The 21,231-nt window shown below is 44.5% G+C and overlaps 1 pseudogene; it reads left to right on the top strand.

Moving 5' to 3' along the window:
* The first annotated feature begins 1,249 nt into the window (after positions 1 to 1,249).
* Positions 1,250 to 1,756, top strand: LOC142775304 (ubiquitin-conjugating enzyme E2 Z pseudogene; annotated as a pseudogene).
* Positions 1,757 to 21,231: the final 19,475 nt, after the last annotated feature.

Genomic DNA, 21,231 nt, shown 5'->3' with positions numbered 1-21,231 from the left:
AAGTCTCCTGTTTTCGGCCACGTCACGACCGCGTGACAATATATGGCCCAATCATTCGAAAAAGTTGCCTTACCAGTGTCTAGGTGGGGCTCAGCCAGATGAGGGCCCTTGTCACCTTCCGCCGAATAAAAATAAAGATATTTTCCTTTGTTTCTTCCTTACCAGGTGTTAAATGGGCTTTTACAGACACATTTAGTGAGGATAAATATAACAAATATTATCAAGTGACTTAGAATCTGAGGAAAAATCCCTAATTGCTATCATCCTCAAGACCTTCAATTGGTCATTTTCAATACAGCACTTGCCAGTTTCTTATCATGATTTTCAATGGAATTTCTGTCTGGCGATTATAATAGCATTAGGAAGCTCCCCATCAACATCAAATATGGCCATATATAGTTACAGACTCTTCATATTTGTGCTCAGCAGACGCTCCGAAAAGTGACTCTCATTTATTACGTAGTTTTCATTTCCTGATCCTTATCCACGTAACTGTAACCAGATTAATCTGGATATAGCGGGCCAAAAAGGGATAAAAATGAATGAAATCACGCACGCTCTGGCGAAAGCTACTCTCTCTGTTCCGAAATTCTCAATTATACCGACAACAACTCTCATAATTCGTCACAGAAGGCGTGCCATAAAGCAAGACACATGGAACATATTATTCGCTTATCTAAACGAGTATTGACATCTCTTGTTCTCTTGGAGTAAGAGTTTCTGTTCAACATGATAAGAGGCAAATATATTTATAAGATTGCACTGTTGTTTTCGAAAATTAAACTATTATATGCACAGAGCTGGTATGGCTCCTTCCCCTCGTCGCTCGTTTTAGAATGATAGAAAAAGGATGGAGAACCATTTCTTATCATGCAACCACTTCAATTTTTTGATGAGAAACATTCTCAAATGGTGTTCAATCGCATTGGAGTTGATTTTATATTTTCAATGATTTTATTCTTGGGAGCATTAGGTCATTGTAGATTTCCGTTCCGTCGAACAGAAAGTTCTATCTGAATCAGGGTGGCTTTGATATCGATTACCATCATTATTTATTCTAACTTATATGTAACTAATCTGTGATACAGTTATTAGTGATCATTTTACTTATAAATAATTCGTTTCTCCGCCAACTCTCACAGTGGGTGTCAGCCATATGTACAGGTGATAATAATAATCATAATTTGCGCGAACGGCTCATGGCGTGCAGTGACGTCCACTCACAGCCGCCGCCTCCCCTTGTTCCGCCATGGATGAACATCGGCGAAGTGCAGCTGCATGCAGTTTGAACACTGCGTTGTCCAAGCGCAAGAAGCCGTCGGAGCAGTTTCTGCTGAGACTCAAACAGGACCTCAAGAACATATTCGACAACCCTCTGCCGGGAGTGTTTGTCGAGCCCGAAGAGGGCAAAATCAACTACATCCATGCCATCATCGTGGGACCCGACAACACGCCGTACCAGGGAGGCTACTTCCATTTCGTGCTCAAGTGCCCCCTCTACTACCCATCCTGTCCCCCACAGGTACAGTTCATGACGACAAACGGCGGAAGGGTGCGCTTCAATCCAAACCTATACAGTAGTGCGCTCGCCTCGCTCAGCGATCTGGGCACGTTTCACGGCTCCTCGTGGAACCCGGAGATGACCATCCAGACGGTGCTGGTTTCGATCCAGTCATTGTTCATTGAGCACCCTTTGGCCAATGAACCTGCACTGGGACGCGAGTTTGGAACTTGGCTTGAAAAGACGACCGATTAGAACGCCAAACGGCGCTTCCAGACCCTAAGGGTCGCGATTTGCGACGCACTTGAGGCTTGCCTCCTCGGCAACTCATCGTACCCGCAGGTCCTGCAGCAGGCTGTGATGAAGCATTTTGTAGAACAATATGCCAATTACGAAAGTGCAGCCTGCTGCCAACTTGGCGATGACTCAAGCGTGGAGGAATCTAAGCAGCACGGAGCGCTACTCGAGCGACTGCAGGACTTGTATGGTCGAATACTGCAGAGGAACGCTACAAGTTAGAAAATGTGGCCATGCGACCAGAAGGGCATCATGAACTACTGAGGCTCATGGGGACGTTTTTGGAGCAAAGAGATACCTGTGCGATAGTGCGGGATGAAAGATTACATTTCGCACACACACTAGGAAAAAATTTGTTAGCAAACAGTTAATAAACCAGTGGCGTAGCCAGAAAATATTTTCGTGGGGAAGAGGGGGGTCACACCGACCCGAAAGGAGAAAGGAGGGTGGAGCAGGCTGATGCCCGAGTCCCCCCCCTCTCCTAAACGCCTGGTCTCTGTGACGTGACTATCGCCGGTACTTTAGGCAGATTGTGTATATGTTTATCAAAGTTTTGAGACTCCCTCGCCTCTTGCGTATATTCTAGTGAAGAAAGGAGTTAGTAAATAATAAAAGTTAAGTAATCGCTTTAAAATACAGTAAACGACAGGTACAGTGACCATCAGGACTGACGGCCTTTCGTCACACCATTTCTTAAACTAGTCTTCGAATCATTGTGACGTGTACTCGAATAATATTTCATTTCAAAGATGGCTCTGCTTGCAATGTGGAACGAGAGGTAAACGCAGCATGTTTTTTGCAAAGGAATAATTACATTTCGCTTAAGCTTATTTCCTGATGAAATTATTGCGGTCAATTTTTGTGACTGCATGCCTATGGGAATAGTTTTTATTTTTAGCTCTATATGTCAAGCAGCCCTGACGCATTCAATCTATGCCGCCTGCGTATAAGTCTTACTCACCTCACCCAAAACTTATTGCGCGGAGAAGATCAGCCAGAATAGGAACATTGCAAGGAACCTCTGATTATCAATCATATTTTAATAACATGCCCAGTCTTTGAAAAAGTAGACACGTTTATTTTATACAATTTTACAGAACACAAACACCTCTACACCCAATGTTAATACTGTCAGAAAATACACCCAGCCCCATACAGGATGTGTTTAGGTTTCTAGACCCTGCAGGTCCTCTAAACAAACTGTAAACAGATATCTGTTTTTCATCTCATATTTTAACCCCATTATCATACTCACCCAGTGTCTGGCGCATCATAGCCATTGTTGCTCTTGCGCCATAATACCCAACGTAACTAACTAACTAACTAGCATTGAAACCTTTTTGTGAACATTTCCTACTTTACTGCGTGCATCGAAGCATGCTTGCAATACGCAATAAGTAATCGTTTTTGTAAGTTATGAGGCACGTTGGCAACTCGTTTTTGTGCACGTTATTTTTGGGGCAGATTTTTTCGCAACTTTGGTTGACCTTAGAGTTCCCTGTGACTTTCGATAGCAATGAAGTAGTCCAATCGTAGAAGTAATGTCGTGAAATGTACCAGGGCAGGGTGATCATTGTTGAGAAATATTTGCTTAGTCTCAAACAAAAATGCACACGGGACCATACTATACATACTCACCTAGAAATAGCTTGTTCGCTGTGTATACCAGCCATAAATATTAATTACGTGCAAAAATTCATGATGTTCTCTTTTTGTGTTTTTTGTAACTCCCGTCGCTCTCCTCTTCGAAATGCCAGCGTTGCGGCACAGCGCCTTCTGTTCTTAGCAAACGTTCGACCATAATTTCTCTTTACCTGAACTAATGAAAACGGTACATATATGTATATCACCATGCAGCATAGATATGCCGTGTATACACTGTTCTAACTGGTACAGGCATTCATGTTTCTCAGCACTTACGCTGGCGCGAAGAAACGCAGCCTCGTGCCACACAAATTCTTAAGTGATCGGTTCACAAGTGACGAAGGAATGAACTCTGGTTTTGTTTAGAGCATAGTGCACCATAATCAAGTTCTCAGAACACGTGAACTCTCACGACAATTTCACGAGAACTGCCAGCACATGCAACTTGTTCAATTAATAACGCGGTACAGTGCACCATCCCTGCCTGTCGGATGTCTGTATCGGGCATTCTGATGCGAGGCGCTGTAATTTCATTGCTTGGTAAGTTCAGAGAGCGCTTTACAATTCATAGGTACACCTTGAAGATGCTTTTTCTGTTCTGCCGTTTTTTATTTTCTTTTCCCATTCTTTTTCCTTTTTTTCTTACTTCCGAATCTGCCACTCTTCCCACTGCCGAGGAGTTTTCTGACATGTACTCGATTATTATTTCAATTTCAGCTTTGCAAGGGGACTTGGTAGCATACAGGCTACGAAATGCAAGCGAGAGAAGCGAGAAACCTCAGAATGTCTGCGATGCATGCGGTTGCCAATTGCCCAAAGGTATTGTTCCCAAACGTGCCCCATCTTCTAAAGAATAAGGCAACTCTGGCCGTGAGCACAGCTTAAGCAGAACGCTCTTTTTCATCGCTGAGATCCATAAAGATCAGACCGGAGAGTTACAACAACAGATGACAGATTGGTTGGCATCGATCTTTTAAACATCCACCTTGAATGACAAGTCCGCCCCGAAGGCATAAGACAGTGATAGTATACCGGGCTTACCGGGATACCAGGCGAACCGTGATAACGGGATCGAAGTGCACATGTGCAGATACGTACGTTGCCCGTACCGATTAGCATGCGTGCTAGCTGCTTTTCAGCTTCAACCTTACCATGTTAGCGTTGGTGTACGTAGTGTACGTAAAACATGGTGACGCTCTCGGACGCCCGCTTCGAAGTAAGTTGGCGTGTAGTTGTTGAAAGATTCACTTTGTTCACACCAAACGACTGTTTAAAGTGGCTTCGCTTGCCTTCAGTTAGCTTCGATGACTGAGTATTACGAATAAGTTAGTGTAGTTTTCGAGATAGATTCCTATTTCGAAATCGTCTAAGCCTAACTACAAGATCGATGCAAACAAATCGGCAACATATTTTTTCGCATAAGGTGCATGGTTTGGTTCATATTCAATTACTCTCAATATTATTGAAATAAGCTTCATATATTGCTTGGCGCTGTATATCACAACCAGAAATCACGGTTTCTTTTCTTTTTCAAATGTCTTACTTCTTAACCATTGGAGAGCTGAGGCACGTACACCACGTAAACGCTATCCCGCTTAATTGTAAGACGCTGCCTGCAACGAAAGTTTTCGGTACGATAGCGTCTTTTTCTTAATATTCGCTATCACGCTAACGGTAAACTATAACTGCCTATTTTCTCTGTTCTTTACCGGGAACGTAGGGGCGTCATCAGCTGAATGTGTTGTATCAACCATAGGTGCCTGCTTAAACTCACGGAAGAAAGTTAGCTGAAGTTGTTCTTGGATTGAGATTTTCCGGACAGCCTTAAAAACATAGTTGCTAATGATCGATTGGATGAGGTTAACATCCGAAAACAAAAATATGAATATAAGAGACGCCGTAGTGGAGCGCTCCATAAATTTTACCACTTCTGGTCTCTAGCATGCACCTGTATCAAAGTGCAGGGACTTCGAGTATTCCCGCCAACATCAAAATACGACAAGAATTTGAGTTAGCAACGGAGAACCATAACCATTGGACAACCGTGGTGGGTAGTAAAAAAGACGGTTTTGGTAAAGTCACTACGCACTACTTTTCGTCCAGCTGTAAGTGCTCAAGTTCAACTGATTGAGATATATTGCTGAAAATGAGTCTCACACCATGGCAGAGTGCTTCCATTCTATACTGTTGCCTACTTCTTGCTTTTCGGTGATAGCTTGCACTTGCAGAGGTGGTTTGTAGATATGAAAGGTGTGAACAGCAGTGCAATTACCAAAGTTTGCATGTAACATACCGCGCAAATGTTTGGCAACATATGCGGCATGTATTATGACATGAAATGCGCAGGATAATTTTCGTGTCAATTGAAAAAGATAATCAACAGTATTCCGGTAGGTCAAGTGTCTGCTGCACATTGCTTGCACAGAGTTTATTTCATTTCTTGTAAAAAATTATGGTTACTATGTGTATCGTTCTTCATTTAGCATTATATGTTTGCTCATGCTTCCTTATGAAGTGAACGTTTTGTTGCGCATATGTCGCTAGTTGCATAAATCGCTCGGTATACCCCATAGAGTTTCCTAATATTCACTAGAGGGAGCTCTAGTACTAGTGTCTACGGGAGCTACAACGCCTCGCACTTCATCACGCATGGCAATGATAGGTAGTACACAAATTTTTCAAGCCATTGTACTTCTCGCTACGTGTGTGTTTGTGGGGCTTGGAGCAGTTTTCTCAAAAAACAAAAATGAGCAAATGCTCATTTTTTAGCAAAAATGAGCAAATGCCACCTTATTGCTTTTGGCTTACCTTTTCAAATCTGGTCACAAAATTCAAAAGGATTCGTTCTTTTTTACGCGGCAGTAAATGAAGCCACGAGGGCGATTTGAGCCCCGCAAGTACGAAGACTAGTCAAATATGTGCACTACCCATCATACCCATGGTCGCTGAACAATCGCAGCCAGAGTCCCCGCTTGTTAATTTAGGACTATCTATGGCGTACCCTTCTATAGTCCTGTCAACGTAAAGGGACGAACAGGAAGCAAATCAATATATAGAAAGGTAATTTCTCGCATGTTTTTTCAGTGTTATGCTTTTTATTCTTGTGCTGTTTTCTACACCACTGAACAATAAAGCTTGTGTGCACTACAGCTGCCCACACTGCATTTCTCATAACAATGCTTTGCGTTGATGACCGCCATAATTTATTTATTAGGTTAAGTAATACGATAAATATTTTAGTAGGGTTTTGTAAGGTTGTGTAAGGTTTGTACACTTTTGCGCGTGTTGCAACTTCGTTACAAGACAACACTCCGGAATGATTTAGCCGTTAGGGCATAGTAAAGACGTATCAATATATTGTAGGCTCGTATACAAGAGAAATTCGGCGAATAAGCCGAGTATTCTGTCGCATGCGGGTTTGTGTGTGTGTCTGAGTGTGTGTTCGTGTGCGTGGCTGTGTATTCATATTTTAGCGGAACGTGTGAAGGTTCAATAGAAATGTTAGTCTCTGACTTGAGTACTGCGGAAAGGTGACTCTGGAGTGAAAGAGTGTTGAACGACGATGGAAAGGTAGGAAGATGAGAAGATGGTTGGGTTATACTGGAGTAGCTTTACATACAGGCATCCTGTCCAGTGGCTTCTAAGAATGCGAAGACGGCTCCTATCAACACATTTTTGAGCATATGCTGCTGGTGTTGGGCGAAGAATTCTTAAAAGAATGCACTTATTCACTATACGCACGTATAGTTCTCGTTGTCTTTATTACTGACCTAAGAGGCTCTGAACATACCTTACAAGTTAGTCTTTCTAAACGGAATGACTATAATAAATATCCATATTAAATTATGGTATTCTAATTGTTGTCACTGTTACCCCGACGAGCTGTAGTCATTTAAACTGTAACTATGAGGTTTTTGCACAACTCTGCGTTTTTTAGGTACAATATTCATAGAAAGCCACCCTCCTATATCAAGACTGCCCTTCCCTCCCTAGGGCTTATTACTCTCATTGTCGATATTCATAACAACAAAATGAAAATCTGGGTGCTAGCCCTGCTGCCTAAGATAAATGAAGCCTGGCAGACGAGGAAGAGATGAAAGGTGCTTAGGACAAAAGTTATTTTAGCTGTTTGGGGACACAATATGTACTCCAACAATAGCTTAACGTCACAAGTGATCAGGCAAGAATGCAATATTATCGTTTATATATATATCCAGGGTGACAAACAACTAGACCCATTCTTCGAAGCAGCACTTGTTACTGTACAACGGATCATAACTCACACTCAAGTTATTCATATGTATAGAACGTTCAATATAATCAAGGACATGGCGAGTCCGTGCTGCGAGTGTCTTGAGAAGCTGCTGCACACGTTGGCTATACACATCCTGGAAAGGCGCACTGCTATCCCACAGGAGGCCATCAGGAAGCGAAAAGTCACTCACGATGACCCAAAGCCCATGCCTTTTCAAGAACGCTGCCCAGGATCTTGCGGGCCAATTGAAGGAGCCTGAAACTGCGCATCAATGCACAAGGCAGGCTGTAGAAGGGCTTTCTGAGTAGCCTCGGATGCGTAGCGTATCTCAGGCCGACGACTTGAAGCTAGCGCATGTACCAGCCTGAAAGGAGCACAAAACGCTTGCCTCGCCGACGCCCCCAGTGTAGCCCTTGCACAACAGCCAAGGTGACAGCAGGACACGACCAGAAGGCGTTTCGCGAAGAAGGCACAGGTGCGGAGCAGAAGCGCATAGCAAAGAGCTCGCGGCCGTGCATGACGATGTCGCATGCATTTCGCAGGAAGCCCGCAAGTCCGAAACGGCGCCTCTCAAACACAAACGCACTCTTCGCTGTCCTCTGTGCTCGGCGCTTCGAGGTGGCGATGCCACAATCGTGCTGTCTTATGTGAGCGCGGTGTGGCTGGGCGATGTCCCGAGGTGAAGGCATGCGTAGTTTCCTATATTTAAGATGCTTTACGTCAAACGAGAGACCTAAGCAGGTCTCGTTTGTACTTGTGGTATCGTGATCCAGACACCCTAGATACTTTTCGGGAATATAAAAATATTCAACGACTTTTGTGAAAAAATCTAAACCCAGTCATTATTCTTGAATGCTCAACGGTGTTTCAGGGGTCAGGTTGATGAGAAGCAAGGTACTTTGATTATCACATTACACAAAGCTACCTCAATGCGCAGAAGAGATATCATAAGGCAATCGTACATGCAGGGGCAAAACATTGGTTGAGAAACTCAAAAATCACCTAACTTTCTTCTTTCTAAGATATATAGTGCCAGTGACGTTACCGCACTACATTACATGTCCGTACAAGCAGTAGCTTTGTCGATAATGTTTCCCAACAGGTGAATACGAATTTATCAGTGTTTAAAAAAAACTAAAGGCAAATAAGTTGGGAGTTTTTGGTGGTTCAAAGATGGCCTCAATCTACTCTATCACAGATATATTAGTGATGCTCTTAACGTACATTTATAACCAAATCTTAGGCACAATTATTTTTTCACAATGTGTGAAGCATGCACAAGGTACGGTGCTTTTGGTGGGAGGAGACCAAAAGTTTCTGCAAAGTTATAGGTTCATATTCGTTCTACCGTTGTTTTCAAAGCCCAAAGAAAAATGAATATTTATGAGATTGTGGAACCTCTTTGGTAAACATTCGGTCATCACTCCAGCCCAGTATGGTTTTAGGTCAGGGTCCCTAACAGAAGTACCATCGTCCCCAGAGGTACCAGAGGCAGCCCTGCCACTGCCTCTGATTCTTCTAGTCCGTGCAGCACGATGGTGACGTGTCTCGAGAAATGCAATAACGGCAGCTCTTCTTTTTCTTCTTTTTTTTTATCTTGTGATCTCCGTTACTTTGTCTCGCGTCTAGGATAGAGAAGATTTTCCCAACACGGGACGGACCTAAAGGGGGGGGGGGGGTGGAAGCATGATCATCTTCCACTTGTCTATAACTGTTCACTACAAGAGTCCATCCAACCAGCGCATGCTGCAGCAATGTGTAATCGAAAATGCATTTTGGAAAGCCGCGAACACCGGTTTCCATGGCCTAGAAGTTAATTGCTTTGTCATGCTGGTTCTCTTTAGTGTTTTTGCTTTACCTGGAGCGAAGCTGTTGCAGCGGATCCGCGTCTTCGTGCTCTCTTTCTGACTCTCGAACGCTTATGCTCCAAACGTCTGTCGTTTTCGTCAGAGAAATTGTTCCTCTTGGGAGAGGATAATTTGCTAAGGCAGTGGTTGTGCCACTTCCTTTCGGCAGTAGATGGACGTGTGCAGCTAGTTCTTGATCTGGCCCTGTTCTTAGAGCCAGGCCATGAGACAGTGACCTATTAGTGCTTATAATACGTGTTCATTATTTGTGTGTGGATGTTGCCGTAGCATATGAGCTCTTCTATATGTACACTGTATTTCAACGCTCTAAAGTATGTGAATTGCGTTCACAATAATATTTGTTATGCATATTAGCTGACATCTTTACCAATTCGTGTATATTTTGTATTTACATCATGTACATTGCGTATACATGATGTCCCACTTAATTTGAGCCAGAGTTTAGAAATATGCCGGAACACGTAAGTATGACGCCACCAAACACATGCTGCTCACCGTTGCCTGAAGGCAGTCAGACTATGTTTTGCGTTCTCAAATATTGTTTAATTAGATTTGTTTATTAACTAATTTTCAAAAACTAAGACAGATGGAATATGTCAATGAGAAAGTTGTAGATCGGTTTGCAAAACGTCCAATTAGACAGTTTTGAACGTCATGTTTTTTAGGTATTTGTGTTCATCTGTTAGTTACAAATGTCCGCGAAATACAAGAAATACCACGTGACAAACACTCTCGTTCACCAGCGCTCACAATGATGCTAGTGATCTCAATGTCGTAGCTAGGCACGCACCTTATCACAACTCTCCTCCAGCCCGGGCATAGATTAAGCTTACTAACCTCCATATACCGAAGTTTTTTGGTGACCCCATTCAATTCCCTGCATGTTAGGATCAATTTGAATCAACTATTCACCAATACAGGCACCTCTTTGACGTAGACAAATTAAAATATTTCCAAACTATCCTTCGAGAAATGCGAAATGTGTCACTAGTGACTCGGCTACAACCAACGAAAGTTATACCTCAGCTATAGATCTTCTATAAGAAATATTTGGCCATGAATCACTGATTGTGAACGACCACATGCGCCCACTCCTTAACCTACGTGAACTTCTCTCGTGCGAAGATTTTGAAGGGCTGCAAACGCTGCATGGAGAGGTGCAAACTCGCGTGAAGTCCTTTTGTAACCTTTGTGTCGAAGAAAGAGAGTATGGAGTGTTCCTAAAAAGGAAATAATGCAGAATCTCCCGCAAGAAATGGTACCTCTTTATACTCAGCGCACCTTGTCTTGGAAAAATGCAAGTGGTACTAAAAGCCCACCAGATGAATAATCTATTCTTCTAGACTTCTTGAGCTTGGAAGTGAGAAGCCGGGATCAGACATTTCTGATGACGGTTGATCAAAGTGAACGAGCCCTAACCAGCAAACCAAAATTTAATGAAGATAACCGAAGTTCAGCGTCTATGTTAACCGTCAAACTCTGTCCAGAGAGTTGTATATTCCGTGATGATAAGGTCACACAGTGGATGACTGCCCAACTGAGGGGCCCCGCCGCGGTGGTCTTACGGCTAAGGTACTCGGCTGCTGACCTGCAGGTCACGGGATTGAATCCCGGCTGTGGCGGCTGCATTTCCGATGGAAGCGGAGAGGTTGTAGGTCCGAGCGCTCAGATTTGGGTGCGTGTTAAAGAACCACCGTTGGTCGAAATTTCCGGAGCCCTCCACTTCGGCGTCTCTCATAAATATATGGTGGTTTTGAGACGTTAAACCCCATAAATCAATCAATGCCCAGCTGAGCTAACGATAGACGAGAAAATGTAGAAACTGCGCAAATTGGGATGTTGCTTCCTATATGCTCGACATTTTCACACAGCGAAGGAATGCAGAAGTTGGAAGAGGTTGAGTTGCGCAAAATGTAAGAGAAGGCACATCACTTCTATATGCGACCCAAAATGGAAACAGAAAAAGAACGAAACGCAGACCACTGTTTGCAGCTCGTCTGTGGCCGCTTCAAAGAGCACAGTACTTGAATGCAGACCACGCAAGTCTGGGCCCAAAGAATTGGAAGGAGACGCCTGTTAAGAATGTTATTCGATGGCGGTAGTCAACGCAGCTTCATCACAGAACTGTTGTCTAGGAAGGTGAAAGATACCGTGTTAGCAGAAGAACAGCTGTCTAGCTCTGGCTTCGGAAACATTTCTGCACTTCGGAAATCCCATAGGAGAAAATGAGTGACGCTGTATAGCCAGTACGACTCAAACTCGATTGAAATCAAAGCTATAGAAGTCCCACAAGCCTGGAGAGACCTCATCAGCTATAACAGATACAAGTGTGCTTAAAGAATGCAGGACCGGGACTTACGTTTGGTGGATGTCGTTGTATTCCAGGTCTCACCCGATCCTGGAATATGTGGTTAACACATTTGTGATGCCCGCGTCAGACCAAGTATTTAAAGAAGAATGTACTTATCCACTAAACACACGAATTTCTCACGTTGCTTTCATAGCTTACCTCAAACACACTATACATACCTTGCACGTTAGTCTTCCCAAACTCAATGGCTATATAAAAACGCCTAAGAATTTTATAAAATATGAATATTTGAATTGTGATGTCAGTGTTACCTTGACTCGCTGTAGTCACATGAACGGTCACAATGGCTTCCTTGCAAAACAATGCTTTTTTGGTTCACTATACATAGAAAGGCGCCTTTTTATATCATGACCACCCTTGCCTCTGTAGAGCTGATTACTCTCATTTTCGATATTCATATCAAAATTGTAAAAATCCTGGTGCCAGCCCTGCTGCCAGATATAAATGCAGCGTGGCAGATGAGAGTGGGAGATGAAATAAGCCTCGAACAATAAAAAACATTTCAGCTTTTTTGGGAACCAATATACATTCTAACGAGGCTTAACTTCAGAAGTGATGAGGTGACAATGCAGTAGTATCGTTTAATAATAGATCCAATGTGACCAAACGGTAGACCTTTTCTCGGAAGCAGTACTTGCTACTGTACGGCGGATTATAAGTCCCAATGATGTTGGTCATACGTATATAACAGTCAATATGTCCAAAGGCACGAAAAATCCGTGCCGTTAATTGCCTGAGCAGATGCTGCACTCATTGTGTATACAAATCCGGAAAGGCGCATTGCTATCCTACAAAAAGCCACCAGGAAGCGAAAAGTCACTCGCGGTGACCCTGAACCCCGTGCATTTTCAAGATGGCCGTCCAGGTTCTCGCGAACCACTTCAAAGAACTGGAAAGGTGACACTCGACTAGCGTTGTAGTACCAAGCAAGCCGCACATGGTGCTGGCGGAGCTGTGCGTTATCATGTCGGCCGGCCAGAAACCACGCATCAAACTACGCGGCTGCCCGTTGAAGTCCTTGAAAACTTGAAGCTGAACACATGTACCGGCCTTGAAGGACCACATAACGCTTGCCTCGCCGACATTCCCACAGCAGCGCTTGCACAATGCCTGAAGGTGACACCCGACTAGCGTTGTAGTACCAAGCAAGCCGCACATGGTGCTGGTGGAGCTGTGCGTTATCATGTCGACCAGCCAGAATCCACGCATCAAACTACGAGGCGGCCCGTTGAAGTCCTTGAAAACTTGAAGCTGAACGCATGTACCGGCCTTGAAGGAGCACATAACACTTGCCTCGCCGACAATCCCACCGCAGCGCTTGCACAACGCCTGAATGTGACAGCAGGACCCTACCGGAAGCCGTTTTTCGAAGAAGGCACAGGTGCGGAGCGGAGGCGCTTTGTGAATGAGCTCGCGGCCGTGCATGACGATGTCGCATGCATTTAAAAGGAAGCCCGCAAGTCCGAAACGGCGCTACTCAAACAGGAACAGCAGGTCTTCACCGTAATCCTGTCCTCTGCACTTCCAGGTGGCGATGCCGCATTCTTGCTGCACGATGCGGGCGCGGTGTCGCTGAGCGTTGTCCCAAGGTGAAGACATGCGTAGTTTTCTGTCTTCATGACGCTTTATGTCAAACGGGAGAGCCAAGAAGGTATCGGTCGTACGTGTTGTCAATTAGCGAAACTCGCGACAAACATACGCTGAGCAATGCACGAACTCTTGCTGCGGAGGCTTCAACATGATAACGAGCGAGCTACTTCTTGGTTTTGTTCACCTATTGTCCGTGGCGCATGTCCAACTTGAGGGATTGGCTAAGAATAGAGTGGTTTTAAACATTATTGTTCAGATTTAGAATATTGGAGATATATAGAAGGATAACTGATATCCTAGGAAATTGTGGTGCTTGATCTAATGAATATAATTATTGAAATAACGTGGAATGCCTTGCAGAACGAGCCATCATGCGCATATGACACGAGCGCTTGCCGAGACCTACGTAGCAATTAAAAAAGTGAGGAAGGCCAATGAAAGCACCTGGTGTATACGCGCAGTGCTGTCCTCCTGTTGGCTAGAATAAGGCGTACGCATGCCAGCCGTACATCAAAAACTCAATTGATATGTCAGCATGCATTGCGTAAAAGTTAGCGATATCTTTTCCTAGTGCGTACTTTAGGCACTAAAATATATTCGAACTTGCTATGCCCCCACTACGTGGACATAATGGAATGGACGCAGTGAAATGTGTGCTTTAGTCGGCAACCGGCTTCAATCCATGAAATTGTTATTTTTATTCACATGCTCTGACGCCTCATGGCAATGTATACGCTTTTATCAGGCCTTATAACTGCAAAATTTCACGTTGTATTGTTAAGCTTCTATAAAGAACGCGTATGTTTGTAAAGCATGAAAATTCTTTCACTGCATTTCGAAGCATATGAAGTTGTTATCGCTGTATTCACAAGCAGAGGCGTGGCTATGTGATAGAATTGCACAAAACCCGGAATTTCCCAGAGAACGCTGTACAAATAAAAATAGGCGACCCTTGATTTATTCGTGGAAGGCTTAAACAACCTCTGTATACCTGGGCGGCGTTTGTTGATCCTAGTTATTTTTGTCTTTCGATGCTTTTTTCCTGTTTCTTCTTTGTCTCTTTTTCTGTGTACTTCTTTCATTTTCTCTATATCTATTTATTTTAGTTTTTTTCTATCTTTTCTCTATACATCGTGCTTCAACTTCCTGTGCTTCTCTCCCTCTGCCTTTATGACTTTATATTATGTTTTATTTCTACATAATTCTTTGCCTTATTTTGTATCTATTTCTGCCTTTTTTCTTTCTGCGCTTGTTTATGTTCTGGTGTCACGTATGGTCTTCATTTAAATCACCCTGAAGCCTATTTAATTATATACCAACTCGCCTAAGTCAAAGTGCTTTTGGCCGGGTGCTCCTTTGACAAGGGAAAGGACGCTTCTTTTCTTCGCCCCGCCACCGAAGTCCTAGTGCTAAAGTACTCGGTTGTTGACCCACAGGTCACGGGATTGAAGTCCGGCTGCTGCGGCTGCATTTCCAATGGAGTCTAAATTGTTGTAGCCCCATATGCGGAGATTTGGCTGCATGTTAAAAATTCCCAGATGGTCTAAATTTCTGGAGCCCTCCACCATGGCGTCTCTTATGAATTGTGGTTTTGGGAAGTTAAGCTTCTCATATAATTTGATTTGTTCTTCTTTTCTTGAACAAACAAAACCCAATCTTCTGGGAGCCAGTGGCTTCTGGGAACCTGTGGCTGATATAAGTATTTTGTGGCTATTTTCTCGTACACAAGCCCATGAAAAGCGATAAGATAAATAGGTCGGTGTATACCTCTTTACACATAAGCAGATTTTTAACCATGAATGTGCCTATTCCGGGTCTTAGACAAACACCTTCTTATTGTGTTCTGACTTTTCTTGATATGTGATTTGGCATGTGTTTTCTGTGCACATATACGGGGTGTTTCAAAAAATTTGTCCCGTAATAATGAAAAAATACAAAAAGAAGGTACCTGCGAGCTACCAGCAGCGTTCCCTTTACTGTGGCAGAAGGTATCTTCCGATACGTACAAACAATAATTACAGTAGTAATTACCGACATTAAGATATAATGAACTTCTTATCCAGTGATTTAGGCAGTCGAGTCAATCAGGCAAATTGAAGTTTTTCCTGGGAGTACTCTGTAGCCACTTTGAAATGTCTGAAAAGTAGCCGCTGGTGCTTGCCGCGAATCAATGAAATCTGCCTAATTTACGAGGAGAAACAATATTTCACAACAAACATTGAAGCGGGTGGGCAGACGGCATGCAGGTACGAAGGCAATGAACCAGCTGTTGGGGAACCTGCGAGACTGTATTTCACAGATGACTTTGAAAAAAAAAGTTAGACGCGCCATCCGATCTGCTGTTTAATGCTTGCAACTTACTTAAAAACAAAACCCATACGGCGTGCAAGAGACGAAAGCGAACGGAAGCCTAACTCGGGCTGTAATTTTGCGTCAAACGAGCTTATCTCCACTCCTTGTTTTGAAAACCAGCGCATCTCTATATGAAAACGACAGATTCAGAAAATATTACTACGGCTAAATAGAGAGAAATGTTGTGTGCCAGCACGGACTCGTCCTGTTTTCCTCCCTTCTGCTCTAGATCAAAGAAAGGTCAGCCAAAATATATTCTATACTAGAGAGTCAATTTCGACTTCAGCACTTTTTTTACCATAGGGTTGTTAAAAGTAGTTCAGTGTTTTCGTTTAAAGTCTTACAGGTGTTTAGTGGCTACGTGTTGCGCCGATGAATGAACGACTAGACAATTTGAGTGCCCATCGGAACAAAAGCCCCCTTTATTGAAACTTGCGCATGCTTATATACATAAACAACACCGGCGCCACCTGTGGCAGTGATCTCGGAACCGAAACCAAATAGACAAATATACAACACATTCACTTCCTTAAAACAGCTATATGGACTAGTGATTTATTAGGTTAGTATGTTAGCACATATGCAATAACACTATACAAACTACAATGAACGTAACGATTTCAGTACTACAAAATCACCATATTTACAAAAGAAATCCACCATACTGGATACGTCCGTCTCATTCACTTTAGCACAACATTACTTGATACACGTTGCAGCCATAACGCTGTGGTGGTAGTCTCTTTCTTGGTGGTTGCACCCTGCGTCGCTGCTTGACTGCTCCTGGATACTTCGCTGACTGCTTCGCAGCAGGCGACCTGTGCACCTGCGCAGCCGATGGAGACGTGGGTGCCTGCGCAGCGTACACAGAAGACATGGTGCCTGCACAGCCTACACAGTAAAGGTGGGTGCCTGCGCAGCGTACGCAGAAGACGTGGGTGCCTGCGCAGCCGAAGGAACAGCAGCTGAAGTCCTCGTAGTTATCTCTGGGGTGGGGCCCCCGCATGTAGGCAGAGATCCTCCTCCCCTAGCTGCACCGTTTCCTTCCCACGTATAAAGGGCGGCAGAGGCTCGTGGCACATTTGAGAACTTGAATGCATTCCACGTTTTGCCGTCAGCCAGGCGAAAAGAAGATGGTCCCTTCCTGCTGATCACTTCTCTTGGGCGGCTGAATTCCAGGTAGCTTTTAATTCTAAGTGGGTTTCTTCACTCTGACGAAGTCACCAATGTCAACTCTGGTTTCTCTTGCAGCCCTCCGAGCGTCCGTGTATCATTTACTCCTCTGTTGCTTTTGCTTTACCCGCTCACGTGAACGCCGGAGTTCAGAGTTAGGGTCATCAAAGAAGGTTACCGACGAATTCCCGATCCCATCCAAGTGAGTTCTTGGCAGCCGCCCGTGTAGCAGAAGAGCTGGAGCCCTTGCCGTTGTAGCATTCGGTGTGCATAGTTAAACACCGAGGTACTCTGTTACCGCCTGGCGCAAGGGTCGCTGTTGAAGAACCGCCACTTGCATGAAGCTTTTTAATACTTTGTTGAAGCGCTCCACTTGCCTGTTTGCTTGTGGATAGTATAGTGACGAATGTTTGACCTGGACGCCGCGATCTTGAAGAAATACCTCCAAGTGCCGAGATGCAAACGGTGGACCATTATCTCAAATAACCTCTTATGGTAAGCCTTCGTGCGTGAAAACAGAGACTAAGAAGCGTATTACGGTGCTGGTTGTCATCTCGCTACAGAAATGCAGTTCGGGCCATTTGGAATAACAATCTACAAGCGTGATTGCATATCTGCAATCGTAGGGCTCCTCTAAATTGGGCCTACAATATCCATGCCTATTTTGAGCCATGGCAGCTCTGGAAAGGGGACCGGTTGCAAGGGCGGCAGAGGCTCGTGGCACATTTGAGAACATTTGAGCCCTTGCAGTGCGGTCGCTGCGCAGTGGCAGCGACCGCACTGCAAGGGCTCATGGTGCGCTATTCCTAAATTCCCTATTATCTCGGAACTTGCGCGAGCGGTTGCTGCTGGAAGGGTCTTCTGTTTCGTTCGCTCGAGCTGTACTAATAGGGAGATTTAGAATTTCGGATTTTTTGCTTGCGGTCCACGAACGCGAACGCCGACTCGCGTTACGACGCATGCGCAGTGGCAGCGTCCGCACACAAAAAATCCGAAATTCTAAAACTCCCTATTAGCGCACCGCAAGGGCTCGCGGTGCGCTATTCTAAAACTCCCTAATACGCCCGCAACGAACTGGTCACGCAATGAATCTTCCTGAGAAGTAAAATAGCACGTAGCAGAAAGCTCACGTAACGCGACAATGTACTCATTGATTGCTTCACCGACTTGCTGCACGCGCCTACTGAACAGGTGCCGTTCAACCACAACCTTGGTTGTTATCGTGAAGTGCGCATGCAGCGCTGCGACAGCGGTATCGTACAACGATGCTTCATGCTGTGTCTGAGAAGTGTCCTTGACAGCTGCCGAATCCGTATAAGTGTTGGCTCACCAGACTTTGCGTTGGCCGAAGATTGAAGCGGTAGTACAGTGTCTAGAAATATACTGCCTAGTGTGATGAGCGCGCGCCTTCCGTACGAGAGTGGGCGGCCGCGCATGTGATGACTGCACTCAGATGCCAGAAGCGGCGCTGCGTGTCGAGAGGGTGCACGAACGCGCGAAATTCCTGTCGTCCGTTTGCGGCCTGGGCCTCACCACGTTTAAAATCAAAGTGTAACAGCTGCCATCTGATCTACTGTGAAGTTCGACAGCGCCATATGTACAATGCAACTCCCTGAGATGTTAAAAGCTAAGCGGCAATGCAAAGAAAGGACGTGTATTGTGCCGCTGTGTCAAAGAAGTTATCGGTCGAACAATGAAAAGGTGTCTTGTTCCCTGCACTAACGGATCAAGCACGGTCTCCTGAATGAAAAAGTAGGATCAAGAGGGCAGACAAAAGGCTCAATCCAAAGGCTGTCGTGCGAAAAAAGCATTCTGAGAGGGACTACTTCGAACTACCTTTTCGCATTCGGGTGAACGGTGTCGGGAATGAAATTGACGTTTAGGCAAAATTTCAAATATTAATATTTATCTAAAAAATTGAAAATACCCTTTCGAATTTCATTCACACAATTTTCCTCTCATGTCAACACGTCGTACTCCCTTTCCAACAACGTTTTTAGTATCATATGCAGCGAGTGTCAGATTATTCACTGGCATGTTATCATTCTTTGATTTCACTCGAATCCTAATGGAATTCAGGCTAAGAACTAAAGGTTTTAGGGTCTCCTGTGATAATTCTTGCTCTCAAGAACAAAGCACATTTTAAAAAACAACTCCAGTGGTTATACTGTCGATGGTTTTTAAAATTGATTTCTTTTCGTACAGCAACCACTTTGAGCATCTATCTATCTATCTATCTATCTATCTATCTATCTATCTATCTATCTATCTATCTATCTATCTATCTATCTATCTATCTATCTATCTATCTATCTATCTATTCGTCCGTCTGTCCATCCGTCCGTCCGTCCGTCTGTCTGTCTGTCTGTCCATCTATGCGTCCATCCATCCGTCCGTCCGTCTGTCTGTCGGTCCATCAGTCTGTCCGTCCGCCCGTCTGCCTGTCTGCCCAACTATCCGTCCGTCTGTCCGTCCGTCCGTCTGTCTATCCGACTGTCTGTCGGTCGGTCTGTCCATCCGACTGTCTGTCTGTCCGTCCGTTTGTCTATGCATCCGTCCGTCCATCCGTCCGTCCGTCTATCTGTCTGTCCATCCGTCCGTCCATCTGTCAATCTGTGTCTGTCCGTCCATCTGTCCGTCCGTCCGTCCATCCGTCCGTTCAACCGTCTGTCTGTGTGTCCATCTATTCGTCCGTCCGTCCATCCGTCTCTCTGTCCGTCCGTCTGCCTGTCTGTCTGCCCATCCGCCCGTCCGTCTATCCGTCCGTCTGTCCGTCTGTCTGCCTGTCTATCTATCTATCTATCTATCTATTTATCTATATATCTGTCTATATATCTATCTATCTATCTATCTATCTATCTATCTATCTATCTATCTATCTATCGGATCGCCTACGTCTGTGTGTCCTCAGCATCACCCCCTTAACTTAGGGTCTTCGAAATACTTGCAAGAAAAGCCAAATGTTTGTGAAACGCCAGTGCTGGTTCCAGTGTTGACTATCCAATTCCGTGCATATATTTAGCACCACTTAATAATGTTTCACTTAATAAAAAATTAAAACAGAATCACCTTTCATAGCATTGGTTCCCAAGTTACGTGGGATCTGCGTCTTTTTTGTTTTTCGCGGGCAGTAGTGAATGGCGAAATGTATGCCACGAAATTATCTATATTTGGTATTGCAAAGCACCAGTACTGTGAAAGAAATCGAGAAGTTCTTATACAATAAACCATTTTGTAAAAAAACACTCCGGAAATGCAGAAAATTGATAGTTGGCCTCGCACGGCTCAGCCTCCTGCAGGCTTCGCAGCGCTTGCGGAGAAGTTCTTATACAATAAACCATTTTGTAAAAAAACACTCCGGAAATGCAGAAAATTGATAGTTGGCCTCGCACGGCTCAGCCTCCTGCAGGCTTCGCAGCGCTTGCGGAGCGCAATGATTGAACACTAATGCACCCACTCGCACAGCCTCACACCATGCGAGTGCTGCCGGCAGTCATCAGCATCGGGGCCATAATAGCCCGTGCTCAGCACACTAGGCAGTATATTTCTACACACTGTAGCGGTAATGTGTGAAATATGCGCTGGCCTTCTACGCCGAGGCTGTGCATTAGGAGAGACTTGCGACTGTCCGGCGCACAATCCGAAACACCAGATGCGAGCTGAAAATTCCCGAACATGCGGATCCTTTGCGGCCTGGCCACAGCAAGGTGACCAGGCGTGGGCAGGAATGGGGGCGGAGGTGCCAGTCCGGAAACACTCAAGGCGCGCGAAACAGTCAGCGAAAATGACGAAAATCACACCCCCTCCTAAACGAGCACCCTCATCGCCAATTAAGTGGCGGTGTATGCCGCCGATGAATGAACGACTAGACAACTTGAGTGCCCATCGGAACAAAAGCCCCTTTATTCTAACTTGCGCAAGCTTATATACATAAAAAACACTACCGCCACCTGTGGCAGTGATCGCGGAACCAAAACCAAATAGACAAATATACAACAAGGTGTTTTCGATTAGACTGTCCTATAGTGGAGATAGAAGTGTAATCACATTCATTTCAGGTAAAATATGTCGCAAGACGAAAATTATTTTTCTACTTATAAATCAAGGCTGTGAAACTTTACTCGCAGAGCTAGTCTTTACCGGGTGTTTTCCGGTATGAAATCTAAAATTTTTTTTCCTT

The sequence above is a fragment of the Rhipicephalus microplus genome, chromosome X (genome assembly GCF_043290135.1).
Source record: "Rhipicephalus microplus isolate Deutch F79 chromosome X, USDA_Rmic, whole genome shotgun sequence".
In the NCBI taxonomy this organism is placed as follows: domain Eukaryota; kingdom Metazoa; phylum Arthropoda; class Arachnida; order Ixodida; family Ixodidae; genus Rhipicephalus; species Rhipicephalus microplus.
Note: the sequence above shows the minus strand (reverse complement) of the source record. Positions and strands in the feature narration are given on the sequence as shown.